This window comes from Oncorhynchus mykiss, unplaced genomic scaffold (assembly GCF_013265735.2).
Source record: "Oncorhynchus mykiss isolate Arlee unplaced genomic scaffold, USDA_OmykA_1.1 un_scaffold_296, whole genome shotgun sequence".
Lineage (NCBI taxonomy): Eukaryota > Metazoa > Chordata > Actinopteri > Salmoniformes > Salmonidae > Oncorhynchus > Oncorhynchus mykiss.
In genome coordinates, this window is record NW_023493746.1 from 167288 (window position 1) to 194503 (window position 27216).

At 41.8% G+C, this 27216-nt stretch overlaps 30 non-coding genes across 30 annotated transcripts; all 30 read left to right on the forward strand.

Moving 5' to 3' along the window:
- Positions 1–6401: 6401 nt before the first annotated feature.
- Positions 6402–6474, forward strand: trnam-cau. The gene has a single exon. It is a non-coding gene; the product is annotated as a tRNA-Met (tRNA).
- Positions 6475–6756: 282 nt separating this feature from the next.
- Positions 6757–6829, forward strand: trnam-cau. Its single transcript has one exon. It is a non-coding gene; the product is annotated as a tRNA-Met (tRNA).
- Positions 6830–7803: 974 nt separating this feature from the next.
- trnam-cau lies at positions 7804–7876 on the forward strand. Its single transcript has one exon. It is a non-coding gene; the product is annotated as a tRNA-Met (tRNA).
- A 984-nt stretch (positions 7877–8860) lies between these two features.
- On the forward strand, positions 8861–8933 carry trnam-cau. The gene has a single exon. It is a non-coding gene; the product is annotated as a tRNA-Met (tRNA).
- Positions 8934–9204: 271 nt separating this feature from the next.
- Positions 9205–9277, forward strand: trnam-cau. Its single transcript has one exon. It is a non-coding gene; the product is annotated as a tRNA-Met (tRNA).
- A 1656-nt stretch (positions 9278–10933) lies between these two features.
- Positions 10934–11006, forward strand: trnam-cau. The gene has a single exon. It is a non-coding gene; the product is annotated as a tRNA-Met (tRNA).
- A 1665-nt stretch (positions 11007–12671) lies between these two features.
- On the forward strand, positions 12672–12744 carry trnam-cau. The gene has a single exon. It is a non-coding gene; the product is annotated as a tRNA-Met (tRNA).
- Positions 12745–15466: 2722 nt separating this feature from the next.
- Positions 15467–15539, forward strand: trnam-cau. Its single transcript has one exon. It is a non-coding gene; the product is annotated as a tRNA-Met (tRNA).
- A 278-nt stretch (positions 15540–15817) lies between these two features.
- Positions 15818–15890, forward strand: trnam-cau. The gene has a single exon. It is a non-coding gene; the product is annotated as a tRNA-Met (tRNA).
- Positions 15891–16161: 271 nt separating this feature from the next.
- On the forward strand, positions 16162–16234 carry trnam-cau. Its single transcript has one exon. It is a non-coding gene; the product is annotated as a tRNA-Met (tRNA).
- Positions 16235–16737: 503 nt separating this feature from the next.
- trnam-cau lies at positions 16738–16810 on the forward strand. The gene has a single exon. It is a non-coding gene; the product is annotated as a tRNA-Met (tRNA).
- Positions 16811–17092: 282 nt separating this feature from the next.
- Positions 17093–17165, forward strand: trnam-cau. The gene has a single exon. It is a non-coding gene; the product is annotated as a tRNA-Met (tRNA).
- Positions 17166–17436: 271 nt separating this feature from the next.
- On the forward strand, positions 17437–17509 carry trnam-cau. The gene has a single exon. It is a non-coding gene; the product is annotated as a tRNA-Met (tRNA).
- A 271-nt stretch (positions 17510–17780) lies between these two features.
- On the forward strand, positions 17781–17853 carry trnam-cau. Its single transcript has one exon. It is a non-coding gene; the product is annotated as a tRNA-Met (tRNA).
- A 1329-nt stretch (positions 17854–19182) lies between these two features.
- trnam-cau lies at positions 19183–19255 on the forward strand. Its single transcript has one exon. It is a non-coding gene; the product is annotated as a tRNA-Met (tRNA).
- Positions 19256–19533: 278 nt separating this feature from the next.
- Positions 19534–19606, forward strand: trnam-cau. Its single transcript has one exon. It is a non-coding gene; the product is annotated as a tRNA-Met (tRNA).
- A 271-nt stretch (positions 19607–19877) lies between these two features.
- Positions 19878–19950, forward strand: trnam-cau. Its single transcript has one exon. It is a non-coding gene; the product is annotated as a tRNA-Met (tRNA).
- Positions 19951–20240: 290 nt separating this feature from the next.
- trnam-cau lies at positions 20241–20313 on the forward strand. The gene has a single exon. It is a non-coding gene; the product is annotated as a tRNA-Met (tRNA).
- A 621-nt stretch (positions 20314–20934) lies between these two features.
- Positions 20935–21007, forward strand: trnam-cau. Its single transcript has one exon. It is a non-coding gene; the product is annotated as a tRNA-Met (tRNA).
- A 618-nt stretch (positions 21008–21625) lies between these two features.
- Positions 21626–21698, forward strand: trnam-cau. Its single transcript has one exon. It is a non-coding gene; the product is annotated as a tRNA-Met (tRNA).
- A 634-nt stretch (positions 21699–22332) lies between these two features.
- On the forward strand, positions 22333–22405 carry trnam-cau. The gene has a single exon. It is a non-coding gene; the product is annotated as a tRNA-Met (tRNA).
- Positions 22406–22695: 290 nt separating this feature from the next.
- On the forward strand, positions 22696–22768 carry trnam-cau. The gene has a single exon. It is a non-coding gene; the product is annotated as a tRNA-Met (tRNA).
- A 271-nt stretch (positions 22769–23039) lies between these two features.
- Positions 23040–23112, forward strand: trnam-cau. Its single transcript has one exon. It is a non-coding gene; the product is annotated as a tRNA-Met (tRNA).
- Positions 23113–23384: 272 nt separating this feature from the next.
- Positions 23385–23457, forward strand: trnam-cau. The gene has a single exon. It is a non-coding gene; the product is annotated as a tRNA-Met (tRNA).
- A 635-nt stretch (positions 23458–24092) lies between these two features.
- trnam-cau lies at positions 24093–24165 on the forward strand. Its single transcript has one exon. It is a non-coding gene; the product is annotated as a tRNA-Met (tRNA).
- A 271-nt stretch (positions 24166–24436) lies between these two features.
- Positions 24437–24509, forward strand: trnam-cau. The gene has a single exon. It is a non-coding gene; the product is annotated as a tRNA-Met (tRNA).
- A 289-nt stretch (positions 24510–24798) lies between these two features.
- Positions 24799–24871, forward strand: trnam-cau. Its single transcript has one exon. It is a non-coding gene; the product is annotated as a tRNA-Met (tRNA).
- Positions 24872–25142: 271 nt separating this feature from the next.
- trnam-cau lies at positions 25143–25215 on the forward strand. Its single transcript has one exon. It is a non-coding gene; the product is annotated as a tRNA-Met (tRNA).
- A 617-nt stretch (positions 25216–25832) lies between these two features.
- On the forward strand, positions 25833–25905 carry trnam-cau. The gene has a single exon. It is a non-coding gene; the product is annotated as a tRNA-Met (tRNA).
- Positions 25906–26177: 272 nt separating this feature from the next.
- Positions 26178–26250, forward strand: trnam-cau. Its single transcript has one exon. It is a non-coding gene; the product is annotated as a tRNA-Met (tRNA).
- Positions 26251–27216: the final 966 nt, after the last annotated feature.

Below are 27216 nucleotides of genomic sequence, written 5' to 3' on the forward strand. Positions count from 1 at the left end.
GAAACACCACAACATAGATATACAGCCCTGTCCCTTTACATAGAAATGCCACAACATAGATATGCAGCCCTGTCCCTTTACATAGAAACACCACAACATAGATATACAGCCCTGTCCCTTTACATAGAAACACCACAACATAGATATACAGCCCTGTCCCTTTACATAGAAACACCACAACATAGATATACAGCCCTGTCCCTTTACATAGAAACACCACAACATAGATATACAGCCCTGTCCCTTTACATAGAAACACGACAACATAGATATACAGCCCTGTCACTTTACATAGAAACACCACAACATAGATATACAGCCCTGTCCCTTTACATAGAAACACCACAACATAGATATGCAGCCCTGTCCCTTTACATAGAAACACCACAACATAGATATACAGCCCTGTCCCTTTACATAGAAACACCACAACATAGATACACAGCCCTGTCCCTTTACATAGAAATGCCACAACATAGATATACAGCCCTGTCCCTTTACATAGAAATGCCACAACATAAATATGCAGCCCTGTCCCTTTACATAGAAACACCACAACATAGATATACAGCCCTGTCCCTTTACATAGAAACACCACAACATAGATATACAGCCCTGTCCCTTTACATAGAAACACGACAACATAGATATACAGCCCTGTCACTTTACATAGAAACACCACAACATAGATATACAGCCCTGTCCCTTTACATAGAAACACCACAACATAGATATGCAGCCCTGTCCCTTTACATAGAAACACCACAACATAGATATACAGCCCTGTCCCTTTACATAGAAACACCACAACATAGATACACAGCCCTGTCCCTTTACATAGAAACACCACAACATAGATATGCAGCCCTGTCCCTTTACATAGAAACACCACAACATAGATATACAGCCCTGTCCCTTTACATAGAAACACCACAACATAGATATACAGCCCTGTCCCTTTGCATAACTAAAGCATTTCTTCCATACTGTATCCTGTCTATACTGTGAAAGGAGAGAGCCAGAGCCTGTTCCCTATATAGTGCACTACATACTAGTAGTGTACTATGTAGGGAATAGTGAGCTGTTTGGGAAGGACCCTGTGTATGTGAATGGTTCTGTTGCTGAATGTAATCAATGTAAACAATAACGTGACACAGCTCTACCTCCAACACCACCTAACCCCCCTCCAACACCACCTAACCCCCCTCCAACACCACCTAAACACCCCCCTCCAACACCACCTAAACCCCCCTCCAACACCACCTAACCCCCCTCCAACACCACCTAACCCCCCCTCCAACACTACCTAACCCCCCCTCCAACACTACCTAACCCCCCCTCCAACACCACCTAACCCCCCTCCAACACCACCTAAACCCCCTCCAACACCACCTAAACCCCCCTCCAACACCACCTAAACCCCCCTCCAACACCACCTAACCCCCCTCCAACACCACCTAAACCCCCCTCCAACACCACCTAAACCCCCCTCCAACACCACCTAACCCCCTCCAACACCACCTAACCCCCTCCAACACCACCTAAACCCCCCCCAACACTACCTAACCCCCCTCCAACACCACCTAACCCCCCTCCAACACCACCTAACCCCCTCCAACACTACCTAACCCCCCTCCAACACCACCTAACCCCCCTCCAACACTACCTAAACCCCCCCCAACACCACCTAAAAACCCCCCTCCAACACCACCTAACCCCCCTCCAACACTACCTAAACCCCCTCCAACACCACCTAACCCCCCTCCAACACCACCTAAACCCCCCCCCAACACCACCTAAACCCCCCCAACACCACCTAACCCCCCTCCAACACCACCTAAACCCCCCTCCAACACCACCTAACCCCCTCCAACACCACCTAAACCCCCCCCCAACACCACCTAAACCCCCCTCCAACACCACCTAACCCCCCCTCCAACACCACCTAACCCCCCCTCCAACACCACCTAACCCCCCCTCCAACACCACCTAAACCCCCCCCCAACACCACCTAAACCCCCCCCAACACCACCTAAACCCCCCTCCAACACCACCTAACCCCCCCCTCCAACACCACCTAAACCCCCCCTCCAACACCACCTAACCCCCCTCCAACACCACCTAAACCCCCCTCCAACACTACCTAAACACCCCCCTCCAACACCACCTAACCCCCCCCCTCCAACACCACCTAACCCCCTCCAACACCACCTAACCCCCTCCAACACCACCTAACCCCCTCCAACACCACCTAACCCCCCCCTCCAACACCACCTAACCCCCCCCCTCCAACACCACCTAACCCCCCCCCTCCAACACCACCTAACCCCCCCCCTCCAACACCACCTAACCCCCTCCAACACCACCTAACCCCCTCCAACACCACCTAACCCCCCTCCAACACCACCTAAACCCCCCTCCAACACTACCTAAACACCCCCCTCCAACACCACCTAACCCCCCCCCTCCAACACCACCTAACCCCCTCCAACACCACCTAACCCCCTCCAACACCACCTAACCCCCTCCAACACCACCTAACCCCCCCTCCAACACCACCTAACCCCCCTCCAACACCACCTAAAACCCCCCTCCAACACTACCTAAACACCCCCCCCTCCAACACTACCTAAACACCCCCCTCCAACACCACCTAACCCCCCCCTCCAACACCACCTAACCCCCTCCAACACCACCTAACCCCCTCCAACACCACCTAACCCCCCCTCCAACACCACCTAACCCCCCTCCAACACCACCTAACCCCCCTCCAACACCACCTAAAACCCCCCTCCAACACTACCTAAACACCCCCCCCTCCAACACTACCTAACCCCCCTCCAACACCACCTAACCCCCCTCCAACACTACCTAAACCCCCCCCAACACCACCTAAAAACCCCCCTCCAACACCACCTAACCCCCCTTCAACACTACCTAAACCCCCTCCAACACCACCTAACCCCCCTCCAACACCACCTAAACCCCCCCCCCAACACCACCTAAACCCCCCCAACACCACCTAACCCCCCTCCAACACCACCTAAACCCCCCCTCCAACACCACGTAACCCCCCTCCAACACCACCTAAACCCCCCTCCAACACTACCTAAACACCCCCCTCCAACACCACCTAACCCCCCCCCTCCAACACCACCTAACCCCCTCCAACACCACCTAACCCCCCCTCCAACACCACCTAACCCCCCCCTCCAACACCACCTAACCCCCCCCCTCCAACACCACCTAACCCCCCCCCTCCAACACCACCTAACCCCCCCCTCCAACACCACCTAACCCCCTCCAACACCACCTAACCCCCTCCAACACCACCTAACCCCCTCCAACACCACCTAACCCCCCTCCAACACCACCTAAACCCCCCTCCAACACTACCTAAACACCCCCCTCCAACACCACCTAACCCCCCCCCTCCAACACCACCTAACCCCCTCCAACACCACCTAACCCCCTCCAACACCACCTAACCCCCTCCAACACCACCTAACCCCCCCTCCAACACCACCTAACCCCCCTCCAACACCACCTAAAACCCCCCTCCAACACTACCTAAACACCCCCCTCCAACACCACCTAACCCCCCCCCTCCAACACCACCTAACCCCCCCCCTCCAACACCACCTAACCCCCCCCCTCCAACACCACCTAACCCCCTCCAACACCACCTAACCCCCCCTCCAACACCACCTAACCCCCCCTCCAACACCACCTAACCCCCCTCCAACACCACCTAAAACCCCCCTCCAACACTACCTAAACACCCCCCCCTCCAACACCACCTAACCCCCCCCCTCCAACACCACCTAACCCCCCCCCTCCAACACCACCTAACCCCCCTCCAACACCACCTAACCCCCCTCCAACACTACCTAACCCCCCTCCAACACCACCTAACCCCCCTCCAACACCACCTAAACCCCCTCCAACACCACCTAACCCCCCTCCAACACCACCTAACCCCCCTCCAACACCACCTAACCCCCCTCCAACACCACCTAACCCCCCTCCAACACCACCTAACCCCCCTCCAACACCACCTAACACCCCCCTCCAACACCACCTAAACCCCCTCCAACACCACCTAACCCCCCTCCAACACCACCTAACCCCCCTCCAACACTACCTAACCCCCCTCCAACACCACCTAAACCCCCCTCCAACACCACCTAACCCCCCTCCAACACCACCTAACCCCCCCCCCAACACCACCTAACCCCCCCCCCCAACACCACCTAACCCCCCCCCAACACCACCTAAACCCCCCTCCAACACCACCTAACCCCCCCCAACACTACCTAAACACCCCCCCCAACACCACCTAAACACCCCCTCCAACACCACCTAACCCCCCCCCAACACCACCTAAAAACCCCCTCCAACACCACCTAACCCCCCTCCAACACCACCTAAACCCCCCCCAACTCCACCTAAACCCCCCCCTCCAACACCACCTAACCCCCCCCCCAACACCACCTAACCCCCCCCCTCCAACACTACCTAACCCCCCCTCCAACACTACCTAACCCCCCCTCCAACACTACCTAACCCCCCCTCCAACACTACCTAACCCCCCCTCCAACACTACCTAACACCCCCTCCAACACTACCTAACCCCCCCCCTCCAACACCACCTAACCCCCCTCCAACACTACCTAACCCCCCTCCAACACTACCTAACCCCCCCCTCCAACACCACCTAACCCCCCTCCAACACTACCTAACCCCCCTCCAACACTACCTAACCCCCCCTCCAACACTACCTAACCCCCCCTCCAACACTACCTAACCCCCCCTCCAACACTACCTAACCCCCCTCCAACACCACCTAACCCCCCTCCAACACTACCTAACACCCCCTCCAACACTACCTAACACCCCCTCCAACACCACCTAACCCCCCTCCAACACTACCTAACCCCCCCCCTCCAACACCACCTAACCCCCCTCCAACACTACCTAACCCCCCCTCCAACACTACCTAACACCCCCTCCAACACTACCTAACCCCCCCTCCAACACTACCTAACCCCCCTCCAACACCACCTAACCCCCCTCCAACACTACCTAACCCCCCCCCAACACCACCTAACCCCCCCCCCCCAACACCACCTAAAAACCCCCCTCCAACACCACCTAAACCCCCCCCCTCCAACACCACCTAAAAACCCCCCTCCAACACCACCTAAACCCCCCCCCCCAACACCACCTAAAAACCCCCCTCCAACACCACCTAAACCCCCCCCCCCAACACCACCTAAACACCCCCCCCCCTCCAACACCACCTAACCCCCCTCCAACACCACCTAAACACCCCCCCTTCCAACACCACCTAAACACCCCCCCCCAACACCACCTAAACACCCCCCCCCCCTCCAACACCACCTAACCCCCCTCCAACACCACCTAAACACCCCCCCTTCCAACACCACCTAAACACCCCCCCCCAACACCACCTAAACCCCCCCCAACACCACCACCTAAACCCCCCCCAACACCACCTAAACACCCCCCCCTTCCAACACCACCTAAACACCCCCCTCCAACACCACCTAAACACCCCCCCCCCCCCCCCCTGTTATGTTGGTGTCGTCTAGCAGATCTGATAGAATCTAGTCCTTCATTTACCCCCCCCCCCCCATCACCTTCACAAACTGTCATGTAATGGTCATTGGTGTGTTAATGCAGTGTACTTTTGTGTGCCGTGGAAAAATAATTTATTAAAGATTGATATTAGACATGTTTCAACTTGGTGCTAACATGTGTCCTGCCCTTGGTTTGAAAGGCCATGTTTCATGAATGAATTCTCTGTCGTTTTGGACTTTCACACAATACATACTTTTGTCAAGGTGGATACCACATCTTAAGGTCCATATCGATATGTATTACTTTAGAATGAAATCAATCTTTTTGTCTCAGGGGTTGTAGAATTTCAGACCATACATATATTTTGGCACGGTGGTTTCAACATCAGTGTCAAAATTTGATGTTCGGTATCAATATTTTTTTTTCTTCTTTTTGGACATTTTTACACGAAGGGCCTCGTTAGCGCAGTAGGTAGTGCGTCAGTCTCATAATCTGAAGGTCGTGAGTTCGATACTCACACGGGGCAGCAAAGCTTTTTAAAAGAGTGTTGGCTGAAGATGAAGTGAAAATTAATTCACTGTCGTTCTGGACTTTCACACAATACATACTTTTGTCAAGGTGGATACCACATCTTAAGGTCCATATCGATATGTATTACTTTAGAATGAAATCAATCTTTTTGTCTCAGGGGTTGTAGAATTTCAGACCATACATATATTTTGGCACGGTGGTTTCAAAAATTTGATGTTCGGTATCAATATTTTTTTTTCTTCTTTTTGGACATTTTTGCATGAAGGGCCTCGTTAGCGCAGTAGGTAGCGCGTCAGTCTCATAATCTGAAGGTCGTGAGTTCGATCCTCACACGGGGCAGCAAAGCTTTTAAAAAGAGTGTTGGCTGAAGATGAAGTGAAAATTAGTTCACTGTCGTTCTGGACTTTCACACAATACATACTTCTGTCAAGGTGTATACCACATCTTAAGGTCCATATCGATATGTATTACTTTAGAATGAAATCAATCTTTTTGTCTCAGGGGTTGTAGAATTTCAGACCAAACATATATTTTGGCACGGTGTTTTGAACATCAGTGTCAAAATTTGGTGTTCGGTATCAATATTTTTTTTTCTTCTTTTTGGACATTCTTGCAAGAAGGGCCTCGTTAGCGCAGTAGGTAGCGCGTCAGTCTCATAATCTGAAGGTCGTGAGTTCGATCCTCACACGGGGCAGCAAAGCTTTTAAAAAGAGTGTTGGCTGAAGATGAAGTGAAAATTAGTTCACTGTCGTTCTGGACTTTCACACAATACATACCTTTGTCAAGGTGGATACCACATCTTAAGGTCCATATCGATATGTATTACTTTAGAATGAAATCAATCTTTTTGTCTCAGGGGTTGTAGAATTTCAGACCATACATATATTTTGGCACGGTGGTTTCAACATCAGTGTAAAAATTTGATGTTCGGTATCAATATTTTTTTTTCTTATTTTTGGACACTTTTGCAAGAAGGGCCTAGTTAGAGCAGTAGGTAGCGTGTCAGTCTCATAATCTGAAGGTAGTGAGTTCGATCCTCACACGGGGCAGCAAAGCTTTTAAAAAGAGTGTTGGCTGAAGTGAAAATTAATTCTCTGTCGTTCTGGACTTTCACACAATACATACTTCTGTCAAGGTGTATACCACATCTTAAGGTCCATATCGATATGTATTACTTTAGAATGAAATCAATCTTTTTGTCTCAGGGGTTGTAGAATTTCAGACCATACATATATTTTGGAACGGTGGTTTCAACATCAGTGTCAAAATTTGATGTTCGGTATCAATATTTTTTTTTCTTCTTTTTGGACATTTTTGCAAGAAGGGCCTCGTTAGCGCAGTAGGTAGCGCGTCAGTCTCATAATCTGAAGGTCGTGTGTTCGATCCTCACACGGGGCAGCAAAGCTTTTTAAAAGAGTGTTGGCTGAAGATGAAGTGAAAATTAATTCACTGTCGTTCTGGACTTTCACACAATACATACTTTTGTCAAGGTGGATACCACATCTTAAGGTCCATATCGATATGTATTACTTTAGAATGAAATCAATCTTTTTGTCTCAGGGGTTGTAGAATTTCAGACCATACATATATTTTGGTACGGTGGTTTCAAAAATTTGATGTTCGGTATCAATATTTTTTTTTCTTCTTTTTGGACATTTTTCATGAAGGGCCTCGTTAGCGCAGTAGGTAGCGTGTCAGTCTCATAATCTGAAGGTCGTGAGTTCGATTCTCACACGGGGCAGCAAAGCTTTTAAAAAGACAGTGTTGGCTGAAGTGAAAATTAATTCTCTGTCGTTCTGGACTTTCACACAATACATACTTCTGTCAAGGTGGATACCACATCTTAAGGTCCATATCGATATGTGTTACTTTAGAATTAAATCAATCTTTTTGTCTCAGGGGTTGTAGAATTTCAGACCATACATATATTTTGGCACGGTGGTTTCAACATCAGTGTCAAAATTTGATGTTCGGTATCAATATTTTTTTTTCTTCTTTTTGGACATTTTTACACGAAGGGCCTCGTTAGCGCAGTAGGTAGCGCGTCAGTCTCATAATCTGAAGGTCGTGAGTTCGATACTCACACGGGGCAGCAAAGCTTTTTAAAAGAGTGTTGGCTGAAGATGAAGCGAAAATTAATTCACTGTCGTTCTGGACTTTCACACAATACATACTTTTGTCAAGGTGGATACCACATCTTAAGGTCCATATCGATATGTATTACTTTAGAATGAAATCAATGTTTTTGTCTCAGGGGTTGTAGAATTTCAGACCATACATATATTTTGTCACGGTGGTTCCAACATCAGTGTCAAAATTTGATGTTCGGTATCAATATTTTTTTTTCTTCTTTTTGCATATTTTTGCAAGAAGGGCCTCGTTAGTGCAGTAGTTAGCGCGTCAGTCTCATAATCTGAAGGTCGTGAGTTCGATCCTCACACGGGGCAGCAAAGCTTTTAAAAAGACAGTGTTGGCTGAAGTGAAAATTAATTCACTGTCGTTCTGGACTTTCACACAATACATACTTTTGTCAAGGTGGATACCACATCTTAAGGTCCATATCGATATGTATTACTTTAGAATGAAATTAATCTTTTTGTCTCAGGGGTTGTAGAATTTCAGACCAAACATATATTTTGGCACGGTGTTTTGAACATCAGTGTCAAAATTTGGTGTTCGGTATCAATATTTTTTTTTCTTCTTTTTGGACATTTTTGTAAGAAGGGCCTCGTTAGCGCAGTAGGTAGCGCGTCAGTCTCATAATCTGAAGGTCGTGAGTTCGATCCTCACACGGGGCAGCAAAGCTTTTTAAAAGAGTGTTGGCTGAAGATGAAGTGAAAATTAGTTCACTGTCGTTCTGGACTTTCACACAATACATACTTTTGTCAAGGTGGATAACACATCTTAAGGTCCATATCGATATGTATTACTTTAGAATGAAATCAATCTTTTTGTCTCAGGGGTTGTAGAATTTCAGACCATACATATATTTTGGCACGGTGGTTTCAAAAATTTGACGTTCGGTATCAATATTTTTTTTTCTTCTTTTTGGACATTTTTGCATGAAGGGCCTCGTTAGCGCAGTAGGTAGCGCGTCAGTCTCATAATCTGAAGGTCGTGAGTTCGATCCTCACACGGGGCAGCAAAGCTTTTAAAAAGAGTGTTGGCTGAAGATGAAGTGAAAATTAGTTCACTGTCGTTCTGGACTTTCACACAATACATACCTTTGTCAAGGTGGATACCACATCTTAAGGTCCATATCGATATGTATTACTTTAGAATGAAATCAATCTTTTTGTCTCAGGGGTTGTAGAATTTCAGACCATACATATATTTTGGCACGGTGGTTTCAACATCAGTGTAAAAATTTGATGTTCGGTATCAATATTTTTTTTTCTTATTTTTGGACACTTTTGCAAGAAGGGCCTAGTTAGAGCAGTAGGTCGTGAGTTCGATCCTCACACGGGGCAGCAAAGCTTTTAAAAAGACAGTGTTGGCTGAAGTGAAAATTAATTCTCTGTCGTTCTGGACTTTCACACAATACATACTTCTGTCAAGGTGGATACCACATCTTAAGGTCCATATCGATATGTATTACTTTAGAATGAAATCAATCTTTTTGTCTCAGGGGTTGTAGAATTTCAGACCATACATATATTTTGGAACGGTGGTTTCAACATCAGTGTCAAAATTTGATGTTCGGTATCAATATTTTTTTTTCTTCTTTTTGGACATTTTTGCAAGAAGGGCCTCGTTAGCGCAGTAGGTAGCGCGTCAGTCTCATAATCTGAAGGTCGTGAGTTCGATACTCACACGGGGCAGCAAAGCTTTTTAAAAGAGTGTTGGCTGAAGATGAAGTGAAAATTAATTCACTGTCGTTCTGGACTTTCACACAATACATACTTTTGTCAAGGTGGATACCACATCTTAAGGTCCATATCGATATGTGTTACTTTAGAATTAAATCAATCTTTTTGTCTCAGGGGTTGTAGAATTTCAGACCATACATATATTTTGTCACGGTGGTTCCAACATCAGTGTCAAAATTTGATGTTCGGTATCAATATTTTTTTTTCTTCTTTTTGGACATTTTTACACGAAGGGCCTCGTTAGCGCAGTAGGTAGCGCGTCAGTCTCATAATCTGAAGGTCGTGAGTTCGATACTCACACGGGGCAGCAAAGCTTTTTAAAAGAGTGTTGGCTGAAGATGAAGTGAAAATTAATTCACTGTCGTTCTGGACTTTCACACAATACATACTTTTGTCAAGGTGGATACCACATCTTAAGGTCCATATCGATATGTATTACTTTAGAATGAAATCAATCTTTTTGTCTCAGGGGTTGTAGAATTTCAGACCATACATATATTTTGTCACGGTGGTTCCAACATCAGTGTCAAAATTTGATGTTCGGTATCAATATTTTTTTTTCTTCTTTTTGCATATTTTTGCAAGAAGGGCCTCGTTAGTGCAGTAGTTAGCGCGTCAGTCTCATAATCTGAAGGTCGTGAGTTCGATCCTCACACGGGGCAGCAAAGCTTTTAAAAAGACAGTGTTGGCTGAAGTGAAAATTAATTCACTGTCGTTCTGGACTTTCACACAATACATACTTTTGTCAAGGTGGATACCACATCTTAAGGTCCATATCGATATGTATTACTTTAGAATGAAATCAATCTTTTTCTCTCAGGGGTTGTAGAATTTCAGACCATACATATATTTTGGCACGGTGGTTTCAAAAATTTGATGTTCGGTATCAATATTTTTTTTTCTTCTTTTTGGACATTTTTGCATGAAGGGCCTCGTTAGCGCAGTAGGTAGCGCGTCAGTCTCATAATCTGAAGGTCGTGAGTTCGATCCTCACACGGGGCAGCAAAGCTTTTAAAAAGAGTGTTGGCTGAAGATGAAGTGAAAATTAGTTCACTGTCGTTCTGGACTTTCACACAATACATACCTTTGTCAAGGTGGATACCACATCTTAAGGTCCATATCGATATGTATTACTTTAGAATGAAATCAATCTTTTTGTCTCAGGGGTTGTAGAATTTCAGACCATACATATATTTTGGTACGGTGGTTTCAAAAATTTGATGTTCGGTATCAATATTTTTTTTTCTTCTTTTTGGACATTTTTACACGAAGGGCCTCGTTAGCGCAGTAGGTAGCGCGTCAGTCTCATAATCTGAAGGTCGTGAGTTCGATACTCACACGGGGCAGCAAAGCTTTTTAAAAGAGTGTTGGCTGAAGATGAAGTGAAAATTAGTTCACTGTCGTTCTGGACTTTCACACAATACATACTTTTGTCAAGGTGGATACCACATCTTAAGGTCCATATCGATATGTATTACTTTAGAATGAAATCAATCTTTTTGTCTCAGGGGTTGTAGAATTTCAGACCATACATATATTTTGGCACGGTGGTTTCAAAAATTTGATGTTCGGTATCAATATTTTTTTTTCTTCTTTTTGGACATTTTTACACGAAGGGCCTCGTTAGCGCAGTAGGTAGCGCGTCAGTCTCATAATCTGAAGGTCGTGAGTTCGATACTCACACGGGGCAGCAAAGCTTTTTAAAAGAGTGTTGGCTGAAGATGAAGTGAAAATTAATTCACTGTCGTTCTGGACTTTCACACAATACATACTTTTGTCAAGGTGGATACCACATCTTAAGGTCCATATCGATATGTGTTACTTTAGAATTAAATCAATCTTTTTGTCTCAGGGGTTGTAGAATTTCAGACCATACATATATTTTGTCACGGTGGTTCCAACATCAGTGTCAAAATTTGATGTTCGGTATCAATATTTTTTTTTCTTCTTTTTGGACATTTTTACACGAAGGGCCTCGTTAGCGCAGTAGGTAGCGCGTCAGTCTCATAATCTGAAGGTCGTGAGTTCGATACTCACACGGGGCAGCAAAGCTTTTTAAAAGAGTGTTGGCTGAAGATGAAGTGAAAATTAATTCACTGTCGTTCTGGACTTTCACACAATACATACTTTTGTCAAGGTGGATACCACATCTTAAGGTCCATATCGATATGTATTACTTTAGAATGAAATCAATCTTTTTGTCTCAGGGGTTGTAGAATTTCAGACCATACATATATTTTGTCACGGTGGTTCCAACATCAGTGTCAAAATTTGATGTTCGGTATCAATATTTTTTTTTCTTCTTTTTGCATATTTTTGCAAGAAGGGCCTCGTTAGTGCAGTAGTTAGCGCGTCAGTCTCATAATCTGAAGGTCGTGAGTTCGATCCTCACACGGGGCAGCAAAGCTTTTAAAAAGACAGTGTTGGCTGAAGTGAAAATTAATTCACTGTCGTTCTGGACTTTCACACAATACATACTTTTGTCAAGGTGGATACCACATCTTAAGGTCCATATCGATATGTATTACTTTAGAATGAAATCAATCTTTTTCTCTCAGGGGTTGTAGAATTTCAGACCATACATATATTTTGGCACGGTGGTTTCAAAAATTTGATGTTCGGTATCAATATTTTTTTTTCTTCTTTTTGGACATTTTTGCATGAAGGGCCTCGTTAGCGCAGTAGGTAGCGCGTCAGTCTCATAATCTGAAGGTCGTGAGTTCGATCCTCACACGGGGCAGCAAAGCTTTTAAAAAGAGTGTTGGCTGAAGATGAAGTGAAAATTAGTTCACTGTCGTTCTGGACTTTCACACAATACATACCTTTGTCAAGGTGGATACCACATCTTAAGGTCCATATCGATATGTATTACTTTAGAATGAAATCAATCTTTTTGTCTCAGGGGTTGTAGAATTTCAGACCATACATATATTTTGGTACGGTGGTTTCAAAAATTTGATGTTCGGTATCAATATTTTTTTTTCTTCTTTTTGGACATTTTTGCATGAAGGGCCTCGTTAGCGCAGTAGGTAGCGTGTCAGTCTCATAATCTGAAGGTAGTGAGTTCGATCCTCACACGGGGCAGCAAAGCTTTTAAAAAGACAGTGTTGGCTGAAGTGAAAATTAATTCTCTGTCGTTCTGGACTTTCACACAATACATACTTCTGTCAAGGTGGATACCACATCTTAAGGTCCATATCGATATGTGTTACTTTAGAATTAAATCAATCTTTTTGTCTCAGGGGTTGTAGAATTTCAGACCATACATATATTTTGTCACGGTGGTTCCAACATCAGTGTCAAAATTTGATGTTCGGTATCAATATATTTTTTTCTTCTTTTTGGACATTTTTACACGAAGGGCCTCGTTAGAGCAGTAGGTAGCGTGTCAGTCTCATAATCTGAAGGTCGTGAGTTCGATCCTCACACGGGGCAGCAAAGCTTTTAAAAAGAGTGTTGGCTGAAGATGAAGTGAAAATTAGTTCACTGTCGTTCTGGACTTTCACACAATACATACCTTTGTCAAGGTGGATACCACATCTTAAGGTCCATATCGATATGTATTACTTTAGAATGAAATCAATCTTTTTGTCTCAGGGGTTGTAGAATTTCAGACCATACATATATTTTGGCACGGTGGTTTCAACATCAGTGTAAAAATTTGATGTTCGGTATCAATATTTTTTTTTCTTATTTTTGGACACTTTTGCAAGAAGGGCCTTGTTAGCGCAGTAGGTAGCGCGTCAGTCTCATAATCTGAAGGTAGTGAGTTCGATCCTCACACGGGGCAGCAAAGCTTTTAAAAAGACAGTGTTGGCTGAAGTGAAAATTAATTCTCTGTCGTTCTGGACTTTCACACAATACATACTTCTGTCAAGGTGGATACCACATCTTAAGGTCCATATCGATATGTGTTACTTTAGAATTAAATCAATCTTTTTGTCTCAGGGGTTGTAGAATTTCAGACCATACATATATTTTGTCACGGTGGTTCCAACATCAGTGTCAAAATTTGATGTTCGGTATCAATATATTTTTTTCTTCTTTTTGGACATTTTTACACGAAGGGCCTCGTTAGCGCAGTAGGTAGCGCGTCAGTCTCATAATCTGAAGGTCGTGAGTTCGATACTCACACGGGGCAGCAAAGCTTTTTAAAAGAGTGTTGGCTGAAGATGAAGTGAAAATTAATTCACTGTCGTTCTGGACTTTCACACAATACATACTTTTGTCAAGGTGGATACCACATCTTAAGGTCCATATCGATATGTATTACTTTAGAATGAAATCAATCTTTTTGTCTCAGGGGTTGTAGAATTTCAGACCATACATATATTTTGTCACGGTGGTTCCAACATCAGTGTCAAAATTTGATGTTCGGTATCAATATTTTTTTTTCTTCTTTTTGCATATTTTTGCAAGAAGGGCCTCGTTAGTGCAGTAGTTAGCGCGTCAGTCTCATAATCTGAAGGTCGTGAGTTCGATCCTCACACGGGGCAGCAAAGCTTTTAAAAAGACAGTGTTGGCTGAAGTGAAAATTAATTCACTGTCGTTCTGGACTTTCACACAATACATACTTTTGTCAAGGTGGATAACACATCTTAAGGTCCATATCGATATGTATTACTTTAGAATGAAATCAATCTTTTTCTCTCAGGGGTTGTAGAATTTCAGACCATACATATATTTTGGCACGGTGGTTTCAAAAATTTGATGTTCGGTATCAATATTTTTTTTTCTTCTTTTTGGACATATTTGCATGAAGGGCCTCGTGAGAGCAGTAGGTAGCGTGTCAGTCTCATAATCTGAAGGTCGTGAGTTCGATCCTCACACGGGGCAGCAAAGCTTTTAAAAAGAGTGTTGGCTGAAGATGAAGTGAAAATTAGTTCACTGTCGTTCTGGACTTTCACACAATACATACTTCTGTCAAGGTGTATACCACATCTTAAGGTCCATATCGATATGTATTACTTTAGAATGAAATCAATCTTTTTGTCTCAGGGGTTGTAGAATTTCAGACCAAACATATATTTTGGCACGGTGTTTTGAACATCAGTGTCAAAATTTGGTGTTCGGTATCAATATTTTTTTTTCTTCTTTTTGGACATTTTTGCAAGAAGGGCCTCGTTAGCGCAGTAGGTAGCGCGTCAGTCTCATAATCTGAAGGTCATGAGTTTGATCCTCACACGGGTCTGCAAAGCTTTTTAAAAGAGTGTTGGCTGAAGATGAAGTGAAAATTAATTCACTGTCGTTCTGGACTTTCACACAATACATACTTTTGTCAAGGTGGATACCACATCTTAAGGTCCATATCGATATGTATTACTTTAGAATGAAATCAATCTTTTTGTCTCAGGGGTTGTAGAATTTCAGACCATACATATATTTTGGCACGGTGGTTTCAAAAATTTGATGTTCGGTATCAATATTTTTTTTTCTTATTTTTGGACACTTTTGAAAGAAGGGCCTTGTTAGCGCAGTAGGTAGCGCGTCAGTCTCATAATCTGAAGGTCGTGAGTTCGATCCTCACACGGGGCAGCAAAGCTTTTAAAAAGACAGTGTTGGCTGAAGTGAAAATTAATTCGCTGTCGTTTTGGACTTTCACACAATACATACTTTTGTCAAGGTGGATACCACATCTTAAGGTCCATATCGATATGTATTACTTTAGAATGAAATCAATCTTTTTGTCTCAGGGGTTGTAGAATTTCAGACCATACATATATTTTGGCACGGTGGTTTCAACATCAGTGTCAAAATTTGATGTTCGGTATCAATATTTTTTTTTCTTATTTTTGGACACTTTTGAAAGAAGGGCCTTGTTAGCGCAGTAGGTAGCGCGTCAGTCTCATAATCTGAAGGTCGTGAGTTCGATCCTCACACGGGGCAGCAAAGCCTTTAAAAAGAGTGTTGGCTGAAGATGAAGTGAAAATGAATTCACTGTCGTTCTGGACATTCACACAATACATACTTTTGTCAAGGTGGATACCACATCTTAAGGTCCATATCGATATGTATTACTTTAGAATGAAATCAATCTTTTTGTCTCAGGGGTTGTAGAATTTCAGACAATACATATATTTTGGCACGGTGGTTTCAAAAATTTGATGTTCGGTATCGATATTTTTTTTTCTTCTTTTTGGACAATTTTGCAAGACGGGCCTCGTTAGCGCAGTAGGTAGCGCGTCAGTCTCATAATCTGAAGGTCGTGAGTTCGATCCTCACACGGGGCAGCAAAGCTTTTAAAAAGAGTGTTGGCTGAAGATGAAGTGAAAATGAATTCACTGTCGTTCTACATATATTTTGGCACGGTGGTTTCAACATCAGTGTCAAAATTTGATGTTCGGTATCAATATTTTTTTTTCTTATTTTTGGACGCTTTTGAAAGAAGGTCCTCGTTAGCGCAGTAGGTAGCGCGTCAGTCTCATAATCTGACGGTCGTGAGTTCGATCCTCACACGGGGCAGCAAAGCTTTTAAAAAGAGTGTTGGCTGAAGATGAAGTGAAAATTAGTTCACTGTCGTTTTGGACTTTCACACAATACATACTTTTGTCAAGGTGGATACCTCATCTTAAGGTCCATATCGATATGTATTACTTTAGAATGAAATCAATCTTTTTGTCTCAGGGGTTGTAGAATTTCAGACCATACATATATTTTGGCACGGTGGTTTCAAAAATTTGATATTCGGTATCGATATTTTTTTTTCTTCTTTTTGGACAATTTTGCAAGAAGGGCCTCGTTAGCGCAGTAGGTAGCGCGTCAGTCTCATAATCTGAAGGTCGTGAGTTCGATCCTCACACGGGGCAGCAAAGCTTTTAAAAAGAGTGTTGGCTGAAGATGAAGTGAAAATGAATTCACTGTCGTTCTGGACTTTCACACAATACATACTTTTGTCAAGGTGGATACCACATCTTAAGGTCCATATCGATATGTATTACTTTAGAATGAAATCAATGTTTTTGTCTCAGGGGTTGTAGACTTTCAGACCATACATATATTTTGGCACGGTGGTTTCAACATCAGTGTCAAAATTTGATGTTCGGTATCAATATTTTTTTTTCTTATTTTTGGACATTTTTGCAAGAAGGGCCTCGTTAGCGCAGTAGGTAGCGCGTCAGTCTCATAATCTGAAGGTCGTGAGTTCGATCCTCACACGGGGCAGCAAAGCTTTTAAAAAGAGTGTTGGCTGAAGATGAAGTGAAAATGAATTCACTGTCGTTCTGGACTTTCACACAATACATACTTTTGTCAAGGTGGATACCACATCTTAAGGTCCATATCGATATGTATTACTTTAGAATGAAATCAATCTTTTTGTCTCAGGGGTTGTAGAATTTCAGACCATACATATATTTTGGCACGGTGGTTTCAAAAATTTGATGTTCGGTATCGATATTTTTTTTTCTTATTTTTGGACACTTTTGAAAGAAGGGCCTCGTTAGCGCAGTAGGTAGCGCGTCAGTCTCATAATCTGAAGGTCGTGAGTTCGATCCTCACACGGGGCAGCAAAGCTTTTAAAAAGAGTGTTGGCTGAAGATGAAGTGAAAATGAATTCACTGTTGTTCTGGACTTTCACACAATACATACTTTTGTCAAGGTGGATACCACATCTTAAGGTCCATATCGATATGTATTACTTTAGAATGAAATCAATCTTTTTGTCTCAGGGGTTGTAGAATTTCAGACCATACATATATTTTGGCACGGTGGTTTCAAAAATTTGATGTTCGGTATCAATATTTTTTTTTCTTATTTTTGGACACTTTTGAAAGAAGGGCCTCGTTAGCGCAGTAGGTAGCGCGTCAGTCTCATAATCTGAAGGTCGTGAGTTCGATCCTCACACGGGGCAGCAAAGCTTTTAAAAAGAGTGTTGGCTGAAGATGAAGTGAAAATGAATTCACTGTTGTTCTGGACTTTCACACAATACATACTTTTGTCAAGGTGGATACCACATCTTAAGGTCCATATCGATATGTATTACTTTAGAATGAAATCAATCTTTTTGTCTCAGGGGTTGTAGAATTTCAGACCATACATATATTTTGGCACGGTGGTTTCAAAAATTTGATGTTCGGTATCAATATTTTTTTTTCTTCTTTTTGGACATTTTTACAAGAAGGGCCTCGTTAGCGCAGTAGGTAGTGCGTCAGTCTCATAATCTGAAGGTCGTGAGTTCGATCCTCACACGGGGCAGCAAACCTTTTAAAAAGAGTGTTGGCTGAAGATGAAGTGAAAATGAATTCTCTGTCGTTCTGGACTTTCACACAATACATACTTTTGTCAAGGTGGATACCACATCTTAAGGTCCATATCGATATGTATTACTTTAGAATGAAATCAATCTTTTTGTCTCAGGGGTTGTAGAATTTCAGACCATACATATAATTTGGCACGGTGGTTTCAACATCAGTGTCAAAATTTGATGTTCGGTATCAATATTTTTTTTTGTTTTTTTTTGACATTTTTACATGAAGGTCCTCGTTAGCGCAGTAGGTAGCGTGTCAGTCTCATAATCTGAAGGTCGTGAGTTCGATCCTCACACGGGGCAGCAAAGCTTTTAAAAAGACAGTGTTGGCTGAAGTGAAAATTAATTCGCTGTCGTTTTGGACTTTCACACAATACATACTTTTGTCAAGGTGGATACCACATCTTAAGGTCCATATCGATATGTATTACTTTAGAATGAAATCAATCTTTTTGTCTCAGGGGTTGTAGAATTTCAGACCATACATATATTTTGTCACGGTGGTTCCAACATCAGTGTCAAAATTTGATGTTCGGTATCAATATTTTTTTTTCTTCTTTTTGGACATTTTTGCATGAAGGGCCTCGTTAGCCCAGTAGGTAGCGCGTCAGTCTCATAATCTGAAGGTCGTGAGTTCGATCCTCACACGGGGCAGCAAAGCTTTCAAAAAAACAGTGTTGGCTGAAGTGAAAATTAATTCTCTGTCGTTCTGGACTTTCACACAATACATACTTCTCTAAAGGTGGATACCAGATCTTAAGGTCCATATCGATATGTATTACTTTAGAATGAAATCAATCTTTTTGTCTCAGGGGTTGTAGAATTTCAGACCATACATATATTTTGGCACGGTGGTTTCAACATGAGTGTCAAAATTTGATGTTCGGTATCAATATTTTTTTTTCTTCATTTTTGGAAATTTTTGCAAGAAGGGCCTCGTTGGCGCAGTAGGTAGCGCGTCAGTCTCATAATCTGAAGGTCGTGAGTTCGATCCTCACACGGGGCAGCAAAGCTTTTAAAAAGTCAGTGTTGGCTGAAGTGAAAATTAATTCTCTGTCGTTCTGGAATTTCACACAATCCATACTTTTGTCAAGGTGGATACCACATCTTAAGGTCCATATCGATATGTATTACTTTAGAATGAAATCAATCTTTTTGTCTCAGGGGTTGTAGACTTTCAGACCATACATATATTTTGGCACGGTGGTTTCAACATCAGTGTCAAAATTTGATGTTCGGTATCAATATTTTTTTTTCTTATTTTTGGACATTTTTGCAAGAAGGGCCTCGTTAGCGCAGTAGGTAGCGCGTCAGTCTCATAATCTGAAGGTCGTGAGTTCGATCCTCACACGGGGCAGCAAAGCTTTTAAAAAGAGTGTTGGCTGAAGATGAAGTGAAAATGAATTCACTGTCGTTCTGGACTTTCACACAATACATACTTTTGTCAAGGTGGATACCACATCTTAAGGTCCATATCGATATGTATTACTTTAGAATGAAATCTATATTTTTGTCTCAGGGGTTGTAGAATTTCAGACCATACATATATTTTGGCACGGTGGTTTCAAAAATTTGATGTTCGGTATCGATATTTTTTTTTCTTATTTTTGGACACTTTTGAAAGAAGGGCCTCGTTAGCGCAGTAGGTAGCGCGTCAGTCTCATAATCTGAAGGTCGTGAGTTCGATCCTCACATGGGGCAGCAAAGCTTTTAAAAAGAGTGTTGGCTGAAGATGAAGTGATGGCTGAAGATGAAGTGAAAATGAATTCACTGTCGTTCTGGACTTTCACACAATACATACTTTTGTCAAGGTGGATACCACATCTTAAGGTCCATATCGATATGTATTACTTTAGAATGAAATCAATCTTTTTGTCTCAGGGGTTGTAGAATTTCAGACCATACATATATTTTGGCACGGTGGTTTCAAAAATTTGATGTTCGGTATCAATATATTTTTTTTCTTCTTTTTGGACATTTTTACAAGAAGGGCCTCGTTAGCGCAGTAGGTAGCGCGTCAGTCTCATAATCTGAAGGTCGTGAGTTCGATCCTCACATGGGGCAGCAAAGCTTTTAAAAAGAGTGTTGGCTGAAGATGAAGTGAAAATGAATTCACTGTCGTTCTGGACTTTCACACAATACATACTTTTGTCAAGGTGGATACCACATCTTAAGGTCCATATCGATATGTATTACTTTAGAATGAAATCTATATTTTTGTCTCAGGGGTTGTAGAATTTCAGACCATACATATATTTTGGAACGGTGGTTTCAACATCAGTGTCAAAATTTGATGTTCGGTATCGATATTTTTTTTTCTTCTTTTTGGACATTCTTGCTGGAAGGGCCTCGTTAGCGCAGTAGGTAGCGTGTCAGTTTCATAATCTGAAGGTCGTGAGTTCGATCCTCACACGGGCAGCAAAGCTTTTAAAAAAACAGTGTTGGCTGAAGTGAAAATTAATTTTCTGTCGTTCTGGACTTTCACACAATACATACTTTTGTCAAGGTGGATACCACATCTTAAGGTCCATATCGATATGTATTACTTTAGAATGAAATCAATCTTTTTGTCTCAGGGGTTGTAGAATTTCAGACCATACATATATTTTGGCACGGTGGTTTCAAAAATGTGATGTTCGGTATCAATATTTTTTTTTCTTCTTTTTGGACATTTTTACAAGAAGGGCCTCGTTAGCGCAGTAGGTAGCGCGTCAGTCTCATAATCTGAAGGTCGTGAGTTCGATCCTCACACGGGGCAGCAAAGCTTTTAAAAAGAGTGTTGGCTGAAGATGAAGTGAAAATGAATTCACTGTCGTTCTGGACTTTCACACAATACATACTTTTGTCAAGGTGGATACCACATCTTAAGGTCCATATCGATATGTATTACTTTAGAATGAAATCAATCTTTTTGTCTCAGGGGTTGTAGAATTTCAGACCATACATATATTTTGGCACGGTGGTTTAAAAAATTTGATGTTCGGTATCAATATTTTTTCTTCTTCTTTTTGGACATTTTTACAAGAAGGGCCTCGTTAGCGCAGTAGGTAGCGTGTCAGTCTCATAATCTGAAGGTCGTGAGATTTCGATCCTCACACGGGGCAGCAAAGCTTTTAAAAAGAGTGTTGGCTGAAGATGAAGTGAAAATGAATTCACTGTCGTTTTGGACTTTCACACAATACATACTTTTGTCAAGGTGGATACCACATCTTAAGGTCCATATCGATATGTATTACTTAAGAATGAAATCAATCTTTTTGTCTCAGGGGTTGTAGAATTTCAGACCATACATATATTTTGGCACGGTGGTTTCAAAAATTTGATGTTCGGTATCAATATATTTTTTTTCTTCTTTTTGGACATTTTTACAAGAAGGGCCTCGTTAGCGCAGTAGGTAGCGCGTCAGTCTCATAATCTGAAGGTCGTGAGTTCGATCCTCACATGGGGCAGCAAAGCTTTTAAAAAGAGTGTTGGCTGAAGATGAAGTGATGGCTGAAGATGAAGTGAAAATGAATTCACTGTCGTTCTGGACTTTCACACAATACATACTTTTGTCAAGGTGGATACCACATCTTAAGGTCCATATCGATATGTATTACTTTAGAATGAAATCAATGTTTTTGTCTCAGGGGTTGTAGAATTTCAGACCATACATATATTTTGGCACGGTGGTTTCAAAAATTTGATGTTCGGTATCAATATATTTTTTTTCTTCTTTTTGGACATTTTTACAAGAAGGGACTCGTTAGCGCAGTAGGTAGCGCGTCAGTCTCATAATCTGAAGGTCGTGAGTTCGATCCTCACATGGGGCAGCAAAGCTTTTAAAAAGAGTGTTGGCTGAAGATGAAGTGAAAATGAATTCACTGTCGTTCTGGACTTTCACACAATACATACTTTTGTCAAGGTGGATACCACATCTTAAGGTCCATATCGATATGTATTACTTTAGAATGAAATCTATATTTTTGTCTCAGGGGTTGTAGAATTTCAGACCATACATATATTTTGGCACGGTGGTTTCAAAAATTTGATGTTCGGTATCGATATTTTTTTTTCTTATTTTTGGACACTTTTGAAAGAAGGGCCTCGTTAGCGCAGTAGGTAGCGCGTCAGTCTCATAATCTGAAGGTCGTGAGTTCGATCCTCACATGGGGCAGCAAAGCTTTTAAAAAGAGTGTTGGCTGAAGATGAAGTGATGGCTGAAGATGAAGTGAAAATGAATTCACTGTCGTTCTGGACTTTCACACAATACATACTTTTGTCAAGGTGGATACCACATCTTAAGGTCCATATCGATATGTATTACTTTAGAATGAAATCAATCTTTTTGTCTCAGGGGTTGTAGAATTTCAGACCATACATATATTTTGGCACGGTGGTTTCAAAAATTTGATGTTCGGTATCAATATATTTTTTTTCTTCTTTTTGGACATTTTTACAAGAAGGGCCTCGTTAGCGCAGTAGGTAGCGCGTCAGTCTCATAATCTGAAGGTCGTGAGTTCGATCCTCACATGGGGCAGCAAAGCTTTTAAAAAGAGTGTTGGCTGAAGATGAAGTGAAAATGAATTCACTGTCGTTCTGGACTTTCACACAATACATACTTTTGTCAAGGTGGATACCACATCTTAAGGTCCATATCGATATGTATTACTTTAGAATGAAATCTATATTTTTGTCTCAGGGGTTGTAGAATTTCAGACCATACATATATTTTGGCACGGTGGTTTCAAAAATTTGATGTTCGGTATCGATATTTTTTTTTCTTATTTTTGGACACTTTTGAAAGAAGGGCCTTGTTAGCGCAGTAGGTAGCGCGTCAGTCTCATAATCTGAAGGTCGTGAGTTCGATCCTCACACGGGGCAGCAAAGCTTTTAAAAAGAGTGTTGGCTGAAGATGAAGTGAAAATGAATTCACTGTCGTTCTGGACTTTCACACAATACATACATTTGTCAAGGTGGATACCACATCTTAAGGTCCATATCGATATGTATTACTTTAGAATGAAATCAATCTTTTTGTCTCAGGGGTTGTAGAATTTCAGACCATACATATATTTTGGCACGGTGGTTTCAAAAATTTGATGTTCGGTATCAATATATTTTTTTTCTTCTTTTTGGACATTTTTACAAGAAGGGCCTCGTTAGCGCAGTAGGTAGCGCGTCAGTCTCATAATCTGAAGGTCGTGAGTTCGATCCTCACATGGGGCAGCAAAGCTTTTAAAAAGAGTGTTGGCTGAAGATGAAGTGATGGCTGAAGATGAAGTGAAAATGAATTCACTGTCGTTCTGGACTTTCACACAATACATACTTTTGTCAAGGTGGATACCACATCTTAAGGTCCATATCGATATGTATTACTTTAGAATGAAATCAATGTTTTTGTCTCAGGGGTTGTAGAATTTCAGACCATACATATATTTTGGCACGGTGGTTTCAAAAATTTGATGTTCGGTATCAATATATTTTTTTTCTTCTTTTTGGACATTTTTACAAGAATGGCCTCGTTAGCGCAGTATGTAGCGCGTCAGTCTCATAATCTGAAGGTCGTGAGTTCGATCCTCACACGGGGCAGCAAAGCTTTTAAAAAGAGTGTTGGCTGAAGATGAAGTGAAAATGAATTCACTGTCGTTCTGGACTTTCACACAATACATACTTTTGTCAAGGTGGATACCACATCTTAAGGTCCATATCGATATGTATTACTTTAGAATGAAATCAATCTTTTTGTCTCAGGGGTTGTAGAATTTCAGACCATACATATATTTTGGCACGGTGGTTTCAAAAATTTGATGTTCGGTATCAATATATTTTTTTTCTTCTTTTTGGACATTTTTACAAGAAGGGCCTCGTTAGCGCAGTAGGTAGCGCGTCAGTCTCATAATCTGAAGGTCGTGAGTTCGATCCTCACATGGGGCAGCAAAGCTTTTAAAAAGAGTGTTGGCTGAAGATGAAGTGAAAATGAATTCACTGTCGTTCTGGACTTTCACACAATACATACTTTTGTCAAGGTGGATACCACATCTTAAGGTCCATATCGATATGTATTACTTTAGAATGAAATCTATATTTTTGTCTCAGGGGTTGTAGAATTTCAGACCATACATATATTTTGGCATGGTGGTTTCAAAAATTTGATGTTCGGTATCGATATTTTTTTTTCTTATTTTTGGACACTTTTGAAAGAAGGGCCTCGTTAGCGCAGTAGGTAGCGCGTCAGTCTCATAATCTGAAGGTCGTGAGTTCGATCCTCACATGGGGCAGCAAAGCTTTTAAAAAGAGTGTTGGCTGAAGATGAAGTGATGGCTGAAGATGAAGTGAAAATGAATTCACTGTCGTTCTGGACTTTCACACAATACATACTTTTGTCAAGGTGGATACCACATCTTAAGGTCCATATCGATATGTATTACTTTAGAATGAAATCAATGTTTTTGTCTCAGGGGTTGTAGAATTTCAGACCATACATATATTTTGGCACGGTGGTTTCAAAAATTTGATGTTCGGTATCGATATTTTTTTTTCTTATTTTTGGACACTTTTGAAAGAAGGGCCTTGTTAGCGCAGTAGGTAGCGCGTCAGTCTCATAATCTGAAGGTCGTGAGTTCGATCCTCACACGGGGCAGCAAAGCTTTTAAAAAGAGTGTTGGCTGAAGATGAAGTGAAACTGAATTCACTGTTGTTCTGGACTTTCACACAATACATACTTTTGTCAAGGTGGATACCACATCTTAAGGTCCATATCGATATGTATTACTTTAGAATGAAATCAATCTTTTTGTCTCAGGGGTTGTAGAATTTCAGACCATACATATATTTTGGCACGGTGGTTTCAAAAATTTGATGTTCGTTATCAATATTTTTTTTTCTTCTTTTTGGACATTTTTACAAGAACGGCCTCGTTAGCGCAGTAGGTAGCGCGTCAGTCTCATAATCTGAAGGTCGTGAGTTCGATCCTCACACGGGGCAGCAAAGCTTTTAAAAAGAGTGTTGGCTGAAGATGAAGTGAAAATCAATTCATTGTCGTTCTGGACTTTCACACAATACATACTTTTGTCAAGGTGGATACCACATCTTAAGGTCCATATCGATATGTATTACTTTAGAATGAAATCAATGTTTTTGTCTCAGGGTTTGTAGAATTTCAGACCATACATATATTTTGGCACGGTGGTTTCAAAAATTTGATGTTCGGTATCAATATATTTTTTTTCTTCTTTTTGGACATTTTTACAAGAATGGCCTCGTTAGCGCAGTATGTAGCGCGTCAGTCTCATAATCTGAAGGTCGTGAGTTCGATCCTCACACGGGGCAGCAAAGCTTTTAAAAAGAGTGTTGGCTGAAGATGAAGTGAAAATGAATTCACTGTCGTTCTGGACTTTCACACAATACATACTTTTGTCAAGGTGGATACCACATCTTAAGGTCCATATCGATATGTATTACTTTAGAATGAAATCAATCTTTTTGTCTCAGGGGTTGTAGAATTTCAGACCATACATATATTTTGGCACGGTGGTTTCAAAAATTTGATGTTCGGTATCAATATATTTTTTTTCTTCTTTTTGGACATTTTTACAAGAAGGGCCTCGTTAGCGCAGTAGGTAGCGCGTCAGTCTCATAATCTGAAGGTCGTGAGTTCGATCCTCACATGGGGCAGCAAAGCTTTTAAAAAGAGTGTTGGCTGAAGATGAAGTGAAAATGAATTCACTGTCGTTCTGGACTTTCACACAATACATACTTTTGTCAAGGTGGATACCACATCTTAAGGTCCATATCGATATGTATTACTTTAGAATGAAATCTATATTTTTGTCTCAGGGGTTGTAGAATTTCAGACCATACATATATTTTGGCACGGTGGTTTCAAAAATTTGATGTTCGGTATCAATATATTTTTTTTCTTCTTTTTGGACATTTTTACAAGAAGGGCCTCGTTAGCGCAGTAGGTAGCGCGTCAGTCTCATAATCTGAAGGTCGTGAGTTCGATCCTCACACGGGGCAGCAAAGCTTTTAAAAAGAGTGTTGGCTGAAGATGAAGTGAAAATGAATTCATTGTCGTTCTGGACTTTCACACAATACATACTTTTGTCAAGGTGGATACCACATCTTAAGGTCCATATCGATATGTATTACTTTAGAATGAAATCAATGTTTTTGTCTCAGGGGTTGTAGAATTTCAGACCATACATATATTTTGGAACGGTGGTTTCAACATCAGTGTCAAAATTTGATGTTCGGTATCAATATTTTTTTTTCTTCTTTTTGGACATTTTTACATGAAGGGCCTTGTTAGCGCAGTAGGTAGTGCGTCAGTCTCATAATCTGAAGGTCGTGAGTTCGATCCTCACACGGGGCAGCAAAGCTTTTAAAAAGACAGTGTTGGCTGAAGTGAAAATTAATTCTCTGTCGTTCTGGACTTTCACACAATACATACTTCTGTCAAGGTGGATACCACATCTTAAGGTCCATATCGATATGTATTACTTTAGAATGAAATCAATATTTTTGTCTCAGGGGTTGTAGAATTTCAGACCATACATATATTTTGGAACGGTGGTTTCAACATCAGTGTCAAAATTTGATGTTCGGTATCAATATATTTTTTTCTTCTTTTTGGACATTTTTACATGAAGGGCCTCGTTAGCGCAGTAGGTAGCGCGTCAGTCTCATAATCTGAAGGTAGTGAGTTCGATCCTCACACGGGGCAGCAAAGCTTTTAAAAAGAGTGTTGGCTGAAGATTAAGTGAAAATTAATTCACTGTCGTTCTGGACTTTCACACAATACATACTTTTGTCAAGGTGGATACCACATCTTAAGGTCCATATCGATATGTATTACTTTAGAATGAAATCAATCTTTTTGTCTCAGGGGTTGTAGAATTTCAGACCATACATATATTTTGGCACGGTGGTTTCAAAAATTTGATGTTCGTTATCAATATTTTTTTTTCTTCTTTTTGGACATTT